Source organism: Lytechinus variegatus, chromosome 4, assembly GCF_018143015.1.
Source record: "Lytechinus variegatus isolate NC3 chromosome 4, Lvar_3.0, whole genome shotgun sequence".
Classification (NCBI taxonomy): Eukaryota; Metazoa; Echinodermata; class Echinoidea; order Temnopleuroida; family Toxopneustidae; genus Lytechinus; species Lytechinus variegatus.
Window position 1 is genome coordinate 54,742,937 of NC_054743.1, and position 10,806 is coordinate 54,753,742.

The 10,806-nt window shown below is 36.1% G+C and overlaps 1 long non-coding RNA gene across 1 annotated transcript; it reads right to left on the reverse strand.

Annotated features, from left to right (window-relative positions):
* Nucleotides 1–232: 232 nt before the first annotated feature.
* LOC121412753 lies at nucleotides 233–4,430 on the reverse strand. The gene is made up of 3 exons (XR_005969663.1): nucleotides 4,306–4,430; nucleotides 1,387–1,537; nucleotides 233–546 (listed from the first exon to the last, which is right to left on the reverse strand). It is a non-coding gene; the product is annotated as an uncharacterized LOC121412753 (long non-coding RNA).
* Between the last annotated feature and the right edge of the window lie 6,376 nt (nucleotides 4,431–10,806).

Genomic DNA, 10,806 nt, shown 5'->3' on the forward strand with positions numbered 1-10,806 from the left:
TAAATACACACTAAAATTTGTGGAACAATGTTATCTTGTCACCTGTCCTATGACTTTATAATCATGATTAAAGTGGAACTTGGATTTAGATAAAATGTTTTTTTCATACATTATATATTCACAATATTATACTATTCATAAATATTTCCACTTAAAGATGAAGATTTCTGTAATATCATGAAGAGGAACTCAGTGTTGTTATTTATTCTTCTTCTCCTTTTCTCCTCTTCCACCCCCTCTTCTTTTTCTTCTTCTCCTCCTCCTTCTTGTTTGTCTTCTTTTCTACTTATTGTTTATTTGTATTAGTATGACCTATCATCATTTACACTATAATAATTTTATGATAATCATAAAATATATTCACAATGTCAATATAATGATTATTATCTTTGAAAAATGAAAATTAGTACTTTTGTTAATGTTCAAATTTTTAAAGCGTTTTTAGGATACTTGAGTAATAGATTTATGAACAGTAATATAGTTCCCTTGCCAGGTGCTACCAGGTCCATGACGTCACTTCTTCAACAGTCTTGACTCTTGAACAATCTGAAATAAGAAGAATCAGTGAAAACAACTTTAGCAACTCAACTTGATAATAACAGAGTGTTCACATACATTTACATGTATGATGTATCTCTAAAAGATTACGAAAGAGCCTTTTGAGATGGCAGTCACAAGCATAATTAAAAAATATAGAATGTTAAATAAAAATTGGGTAAATAGCTTCCGAATATTATTTTTTTATATCCTTATAATTAAAGTCAGAATATATTTAATTTCAATCAAGTCATTTGAGAAAATTTTCATATGTGGTGTTACTTGAAAATGAAAATATACCCTTCTACTACTACTATTATTTTATTCTTAAATGCACTTAAATTGCGTTTATGCTTGTAAGCTCTCATTGTTAGTCTCTTTGTTGAGATTCTAATAAAATATAAATCAACCAAATCTGAATCTCTTGCAAAAGTTAAGTGGAAAATAATTGTTACAATAGTATGGATCCAATAGCCTTCCTAGATTTTGTTTTCACTTTGACGAGTTACATTGTTGTTGCTCTTACATATTTTTGAAAATGCATTCCACAATAATATTATCATTAATTGAAATATTAAGAGGGATCAGTTGTCTATTAAAACTTGAATTTCTATAAAAATTCATGAGATTGATATCATCCATTTTTGTGAGTAAATTTAAGATGAATTTATTACAAGATGTGGATGAATTTTAAGAGATTCATCTTTGAAAATTACTATAACAGGACATCACATTTACAACTGCTCTTAAGAACAATAAAATAAAACAAGAATAAATATTACCGTACAGTAGTAGACTTGTATTTACAAGTAGAATGTTCAATAAACTCAACTTTACATAAAGACTCACCTTCATACTAGGAGCTTGACCCCCTGATCCAAAGAGAGACTTCTTATTCAATGGCAGACCGTGGTAGAGTGTCTGGACTTCCCTCTCCTTTCAGCTGCTGTGCCCCTTTCTCTCTATACATGTACCTCTTCTCACCGTTTGTGTGGGTCACCTGTTAGAAAAGTGAATACCAAATTTTTTATAGTAACAGATGAGAATGAATTCATATTTACATTTTGTATAAAAAACAACTGAAGTCCCTTCTTTAAAAAAATATATTTTTATCATTACAGATTTTGTCAAATATATTTGACAGGGGTGTTGGTACAGCTATACACAATATTTTATTTTAAGGCAAATGAGGTCTAGTCTTTCAACCTTGAAATGGTTTGATTAATACACTTAAAATCAGGATTCAAATTTTAACCTTAGGGGTTGGTACAATAAGGGGTGCTAATTGTTTATGGGTGAAGCATAAGTTATATTAATCACCATATAGGGCGCAGATTTGAACCATGTAAGAGGTTAAAAATTTGAACATTTTTAATCTTAAGTATTATGCACCTTTATAAAAGGTTAAATGTTTTCCCTTTTATTGTGTAAACAAACTTTTTGGGTGCAAACAATAGCAAGGCAACTTTTTTGCACCTTTATCACTTAGGGTGCAATATTAAAATGATAGTACAAGTGATTCATTTAGGCTTTATTTTTTTTAAATGTTAGAAAAATGATTCACACACTCCATAGATAAATACTTCTAATGAAGATAGGTTTTGATAGGTAAGAAGATTGTAGGCCCTATAATTATATTATTTATACAATTAGGAATTTTCTTTAACTTCAAATTGCCAGGGTTTGTTTTCTAAAAAAAAGCACTCCTCTAATAATTGATCTAAAAAAAATTCTCTTTACAGTAAATAGGTAAAAGGAATAGAATGTACTATGAGGAATTCTTAATAACAGTCATCAAGAGAACTTCATTTATCGTGGTTATTTTTATCCACAGATCAGAAACCAAAATCCTGTAGTTACCAGTAATTGAAATGCCTTTTCTCCAAGCACATTTGTGCACTGTTTTGTAAATTAATAGAAAAGGCATTTGATATTTTTTTTAACCTATTTAACAAATCAAGGAACTAAAATGTGTATCTATCATAGATGTACTTTAATATCTTTATTAGATATTAACATACAACGTAGTCATCAGTTTTCGTGAAGTTACATGTCTTTTCAGTTCAATGTTTAACTTAGTTAATTCAGTGTGTAATTCTTTTTTTTTCTTCTCCCCCCTTCTTTCACTTCCTGTTCAGTAGTCTCCAGTCTTCGTTAACACAGAGGGTGACCCAGGATTTTCTAAATTATTTTATCTTCTTTATTACACACCAATCACTTTGTTGTTTTTTTCTGAACGGAGAGGGACCCCCCCCCCCCCCACTCGCTGCTAGGGTCTTATACTCTACACATGTTATTGTAGTGCACATCTACCAACTAATGAATCATCTAGGCCTCTACTCCTGGCACTAGAAAACAATATTATATTAGAGCTAGACACCCTATTCCATACATGTAGCTCTACCATAAACCTAGGGGGCTCCATCACCTTAGCGTCGGCAGCGGAGGACCCGTCTCCCAAAGGTCTAAGTTTAATTGTATTTGAATTTTGATGTCAGAGTTAAAAAGTCAGGCTTAAGATTAGACGTAGAATAGATCTAAAGTAACTTTTGTAGTTCTAGTAGATCTATATTACTTGTTTCATATAGATGATATATAGGCCCAACAAATGATTAGCTTACTATAAATGATGTAAACACAGTGTCAATTTTGGGCCCCCGGAGCTAGATCTATTCTGGATTTCTCGTATTGCTAAACAGTTACTAGATTAGGTCTCGATTTTGATCTTTTAATAAAAGCATGAATGGAAGGAGCCCCAGCCAGACTCGGTCCAGGGGTAGGGCTTCACCACCTCATTCACTGGCCAGGACCAAGGCCCAAACAAGGGTAGGCCTAGTCAATTGTAGGGCCAGCTCAGCTCACCTAGGTAAGATAAGTTTAACTTAGAAATTTTTAGAGCTAGACTAAGTCTAAATTAGACCCTAGACTTAATCTAGTCCTAAATAGATAACTAGATAACGAGAGATCTAGATCGACACAAGAACTTAATAACGGGGCCAAGCTATTACTTGCTAGGGCCCTAGCAATGCATTGACACTGACAGTCACATGCCTAAATTTCAGTTTTTTTTTTTAAATCTCCGAACATAGGCTCAGCATTACTGCGGCAGCCCGAACACGTGACACTGTCTGAAGACGTGTCGGGGTCCCCGGGGCAAGGCTCAGCACAACTAATTATTTAGGCCTGGGCTAGGCCCTCACGGTGAGTGACAGAGCTGTTTTGTATAGACTCTAGTGTCTAGTCTAGACTTCTAGTCTAATCGTAGTTAGACAGTCCGGCTCTAACGTTGGGCTAGGCCTAACAAGTACCGTTAACGTAGATCTAGGCCTAGATCTTTCCAATTCCAGGGAGAGCAGGGATGCTCTTAAAAAAACTTTAATTTCAAATCAATGAAAATGTCCAATAAAATGTAGTGAAGATTAATTAAAACTGTTTTCTGTCAGTGTTCATCCCATGAATTATTTGTGTTTATCCGACGCCGGAACCTTAAAATCAATGTTCAATGTCGTGAAGATAATTTAACACTGTTCTGTTGGTGTTGATTCCATGCATTATTTGTCTTTGTCAGACGCCGGATCCTCCGGCTAGCACTGCCAGCGGTGTACGGCTAAGAGCAGCCAGAGAGTATCCGAGCAATCGTTACATAAAATTGACGGCGATAATGATTTATTTAAAACATCTCTTCATACTTAGAATCTTTGAATTTTGGTCAGAACGTGAGATATATCTATGATCTACGATATACGACAATTAAAATTTGATACATACCAAAATATGCCTCTTTCCCGTCCAAATAGGAAGCCGAATACCCCTTTTTCGCAAGAGCTTCCTGCGGCTGAAAAATGACAACTTATGCCAAGTTTATGTCAACAGGCTCGTTCATGACTATTCAGTTTATGTATATCGTGTGATAACTTTACATAAGCTAAAACAATACATAAATATTTTTATGCAACGAAATTTATGTCAACGACATAAGCTATGCATGATTTTATGTCATGATCGAAATTTATGTCATTATGACATAAATTTTTATGCAACAGGGCCCAGGACTATTTTTACGTCTGCCATTTTTACGTCTGCCATTTTTACCAATGTCATTTTTACCTCTGAAACTTTTACCCCACCTTTGCCATTTTACCTTTGCCAGTATTACCCGGCACCCAGCAAACCACCTTCTCCGATCAGTCTGTCAGATCAACCATCATACCTAACATGATATGATCCGGATTCTATCATGCCGGAAAAAACGTGTCGTGACGTCATGTCATCATGAATGTTTGTGCAGTGCCACCGTTACAGTAACAAGCTATGTTAATACATGCGTTGGGAATATGCAGTGGAACAAAAAGACCACATGATGAAAATGATAATACAGTGCACAGTCAAATCATGAACATTTTAAATGTACCACTTGTGGTGTTGAGGTTGATGGGCCGAAGGTCATCTAGGGTTCAAAGGTCAGGTATTTGTTCAACTTGGTATCCTACCTTTTTTCTGCATCACTTGTGTTACACTTGGTATAAAACATCCTTACACAGATGTGTGTTCACAGGGATGATAGGGTCAAAATATTACATAACATATTTTATTGATTGCGAAATCAGACAAGACTCGTGGTTTGCGAACCGCCTTGTTTTAATTGGAATGCGAATTAATGATGTATAAAATCTCGAAAAAGAAATCAACAGATCAACAGGCTCATATTACTGCAGTTTAGCTTAAAGCCTGGTCTAAGTCTGGGGTAAAACTATGTGAAGCTATTATATATGTTTGAGTGCCAAAATGCAATGATAAATGGATCATATAGTTATGGATAAGTGCGTCACATCTGTCTCCCCATAGTGGAACCCTAACTTTAGACCATGGTTTTTGTTCAGAATTCTGACCGCTATATTCGTATTTGAAGAATATACTTTTAAAGTTTATCCCGATTGTTTTAGTGCATTAATATATCGATGCGTCAACTGTACTATGTATCATGGTTACGTTCTCTGTTTTTACCACGCAGTGTCCTGATGTCACCATGCCTGTATCTCTCAGTGTCTGGCGTGTTAGGATCGGCACGTATCTCAGGAGGTATCGTCATGATCCACAGAAAGAAACTGAACAATCAAAAGGAAATGACAATAGACAGAATCAATCTTCCAATGTTTCCTCAAGAGGTGAAAATAGCAAAAATGCCAGTGCGTCCTGTCAACAACATCCGTCTTCGGATAATGTAGAAATGAAAACCGTCAAAAATGAATTCCCATGTAACATCAACAGTAACACGGTTGACGTGTGTTCTGAGACTCTGTCGACTTCAGCCATTCCTGGTTGTGACACCGCCAATGGATCTCCATGTGATATAATAAGCCTCCGTAATATCACTCAACAAGCTCAGCAAGGATCTTTGAAGTGTGCTGATGACCATACGTTTTCAACTTGTTCAACAGAGCCGACATGGAAGGAATCCATTCCTGCCTCTGATCCTACTGACATCAAGGCTCCAGAGCCTTGTGACCTAGACGAGTTGGACATGAGATATATAACCATTAACGGCGTATCATCTCCTAGCCTATGCGACTTGTTTCAAATACGTGAACCAGACCAACATGATGGCACATCGGAGTCATACTCACAGGTAGCTAGTTCTCAGGACGAGGGCAAACATGGCGAGAAAGATATTACGTCAATACCTTTACGGTCGGGGATACATGGTCTATCGTCGCGTTGTACTGATCTGGATACATCTAGCAACGCTCAGCACATATCGTGTACGGGGGTAAGGCTGATATGATATATCAAGACTTTCGTTTCAAAAGGGGTTAGGTCCACTTTGGACGATTGCATGTTTTTTATTCTCACTAATTGCAATATCCTTATGAGAAACTAAAATGTCACGAGTTACTACCCTATCATGTGAACATAAAATTGGGTATCAAAGAAATCTACCTGTCTCCAATTTTTTTCTATATATTCTTTTAAAAACAAATATCATTGTGTACCTAACCTCTTTTGCAAGCGAGCTGAAATGAATCCAATCTATTTTTATTTAAAAAATGATTTTTCTTTGTCACTTTTATTCACGTTAATTTAAAAGTTTCGTTGATTTCATCAGCGAAAAAATGTAAAGGCTTTGAGACAGAAAACAATAAAATTTATGAACAATGGACCTAACCCCTTTAAACAAATGAGGTCTTCCAAAGAGTTTGTTTGCAAAAAAGAGTTAGGTCCACTCCAAGAAAATCTTTTTTTTTTATTCTCCCATATTGCAATATTCTTATGCGAAACTAAATTTTCATGAAACTCTACCATGAGAACATAAAATTGGGTATTAAAGAAATCTATCTGTCTTAAAATTTTCTTTTCCCCAAAAAAATCTGTGTGGACCTAACCCTCTTTGCAATTAGCTGAAATGGACCTAACCCCTTTTGAAAAAAAAATTCTTTGCCACTTTAGATCACATTTTGATAAGAATTCCAACGTTTCTTGGTGTCATCTTATAGAGCTACTAAAAAAATCAAATTTGATGAAATTTGGACCTAACCCTTTTTGCAAGTGAGCTCTTCATATGTATATATATGTATACATATATATGTGAGAAGTTATACATGTACTACAGCGCTTTGGCAACCCCTTTATTTATGTATTGTGTGAAAGAAATTAATGAAGAGAACAATGGTAGGCGTAGCTTAAATCAAGGTTCCCCAGAGCTATCTACCCTTTGGAAAAATGGTGATGTCGAAAAAATGTCTCTGCCGACTATCGAACCCGGGCCCCCAGCTTTGAACGCCGGTGCCTTAACCACTAAACCACAGAGATGGGTTAGTGGCGAGGGCGACCCCGATACCATTGACAGTCAGATAGACAGAATTTCGACACCATACCCCATTACGAAAATTTCCCGTTTGATTCTCGACCTCACTTCGGACTGTAAACTGCGGTTTCATACCCCGATTTGTGTTTGGAATATCTCAAACAACTTTTCCAACCCCGATAAACCCATCTTGGCCAGGTAATCCCCTTGTCTCGATTTCACCACCACGGGCCAGCTAAATGAGCGTTGAGCCAAGGACGAAATGATAAACAACAGCTGTGCTATTACGTAAGACTTGTCTGCCTGTAGAACGATCTTCGGAATGAAATTATTGTATTCGATATTAATCACGTTTTCAAAGGCATATTACATTCAGACATCCAATACTAGTCCATTTTCAATTTCGAACGAAGAAAATCGACCTTGAAATAAGGAAAGTAAGCGAATAAAAATTACGGTATGCTTAGCATGCAAGGACCGCGATGCATGCATAGTTTCTGTCCGTCCAGCAAGAAAATGGGTTCACTAGCGCAATGATACAGTCTTAACGTTCGAAAAATAGAAGTAATGGCATACCAACATACAAAGTATAATAATCATGCTGCTGATATGCACAAAAATATGAAATCATTATTTTTTTACCCCAAAGTCTTATTCATAATTTATATACAAACTATGCCTGTAACTATTTTTTTAATCGCAAACGTATTATCTATGTATAGGCCTACACCTCAACTTTGAGAAAAGGACATTTATAGGCCTCACTACAGATATGATTGGCAAATGCACGTTCTTTAGAGGTGTAGAAAGGGGATGGATGAAGAAAAATAAGTCTAGAAAGAAAATAGACAGCCAGACAGAGAGAAAGAAGGAAAGAAAGAAAGAAAGAAAGGAAGGAAGAAAGAAAGAAAGAAAGAAAGGAAGGAAGAGAGAGAGAGAAAGAAAGAAAGAAAGAAAGGAAGGAAGGAAGGAAGGAAGGAAGAGAGAGAGAGCTAGAGAAAGAAAGAAAGAAAGAAAGGAAGGAAGACAGAGAGAGAAAGAAAGAAAGAAAGAAAGGAAGGAAGGAAGAGAGAGAGAGAGAAAGAAAGAAAGAAGGAAGGAAGGAAAGAAAGAAAGGAAGAAAAACTTTCTATCAACGCGTGTATACATGGAACTCCATGCTCTCGCCGGAACACATTGCAATCCATCGTGTGTGGCCCCCTGCTGTGACCGTACGTAGAAGCTGGGGTGAATTATCTTCGGACCGAGGTCAAGAAACAGGTGTTTCTATACTTAAATTTCATGCTTGAGGGCAATAGGATTTGTATTACTGGGAGAAGAGATTTGATGATAAGGAAAAATGGGGTATACAGCTCTCAAACGCGAGATTTTCGTCATGCCAATTATAATTTGCTTTGTCGGGCGAAGGTGGGATTCGAACAATGACAAGCCGCCTGCCTCAGCTGGATCTAAGCTATTGGTTTGATACAGTATACGTATGGGAGAAAGTATACAAATGTGTGAAGTTAACATGTACTATAGCTTTGGCAACTCTTTTATTTATATATTGTGTGAAAAAAATGGATGAAGAGAACAATGGTAGGCGTAGCTTAAATCAAATATGTATGTTCCCAGTCACGGAAGGAAAAAAAAATAATCAAACTAAATGAAGAATAGTCACAGAATGCTCAAATATATTCTTTGACTTTTCTTCATTTAGAGAGTCAAAAGGGGCCTAAGCTTTCGATCCTACCAGAATCTTCATCTGAGGCAAAATGACAAACATATAAAGTGGAACAACCATAATATAGACCACAGACATTCAACAACAACACTAGAAACAAGGGGACAAAAGGGGTGAGAAGAGATGACCAATCAGGGTAATGAAGGGGATGAAAGAAAGAACCTCATGGCCTGAAGATCCAAGAGGGGAGCGACTGATTAATCCTTCTAGTCCACTTTCCATTTGTGTACACATATAATTTTTCCCCTCAGCTCTTTTAGATTAGTTACATTATAATTTCTGCCTCTACTTTCCTTCCATATCTCATACAAGCTCAGCTCCAATTTTCCTCCCTTGTTCAGGCGATATAATAATTATTATATATTTATTTTTTTCTCTCCACTCACCTCTTAGAATTACCACGTAATTATTTTCCTTATTTTCATGTTTACTATGTTTTTTCTTAAAGGACAAGTCCACCCCAACAAAAACTTGAATTGAATGAGAAGAGAAAAATTCAACAAGCATAACACTAAACACTTCATCGAAATCGGATGTGAAATAAGAAAGTTGTGGCATTTTAAATTTTCGCTTATTTTCAACAAAATAGTTATATGAACGAGCCATTTACATCCAAATAAGAGAGTTAATGACATCACCCACTCACTATTTCTTTTGTAATTTATTATATGAAATATAAAACATTTTATTTTCTCGCCATTTTCATGTGAAATAAAGTTTCATTTCTCCCTGAACACATGGAATTCCATTATTCTAACATTTTGTGCTTCAGGCAAGGAGGTCCTAATCGTCAAATTCGTAAAAATAGAAATATTGTATAATTCAAACAATAAAAAACAAAACAAATAGTAAGTGAGTGACATCATCGACTCTCTCATTTGGATGTAACTGGCTCGTTCATATAACTATTTTGTTGAAAATAAGCGAAACTTTGAAATGTCATAACTTTCTTATTTTATTTCCGATTTTGATGAAATTTACAGCATTGTGCTTGTCTGATTTCTCTCTATTGATTCGAATAAACATTTTTCTGAGGTGGACTTGACCTTTAATTTACCCTCTGTCTCATACAGCATCAGCTTCTTTATTTGCTTTTACCCTTTTAGGCAATTTGCTTCCCTCCCATATGGACAGGTTTTTCTTCTTCTACTTTTATAGTCTTCTGTTTTTCCCCCTCACACCCAGCAGATTACAATAGCAGTTACACCATATGTATATTTATACATATTTTGTCATATACATTGCTTTTGGATATATTTATATACTTTTATACTTACAGATTCATTTTTACACTTACTTTCTTCTCTTAGCTTGTTTAATGCTCTATCATACATACTTATGTCCTTTGCACATTATCAGTTGTTCCCCATCCCCCCCCCCCCCACTCTTATGCACCAGTTTATTATGCCATTCTATGTTACCTGTCTGACCCAACTCTCACTAATTATTTTGTTATTCATCTCATCCTCATAAACTCTCACTAGCGTACCTACGGGGGGGGGGGTCTGCCCCCTCTTGACGAGCCACAACCCATGTAAAGGACGTGTCCCTGCCCCCCTGACGAGCTTAAATACCTTTATTGCCCCCCTGACGAACTTAAAGACCGCTATTGCCGTTATTGCTTGTCAACTTTTTTTCCGGTACGAAATCTTTTATTTGTGATTGAAGACCTTTTTTATTGTCAATTTTTTTGGCGGACGGTTTGCCTCCCCTGTGGCAAATCCTCTGTACGCCAGCGTACCCT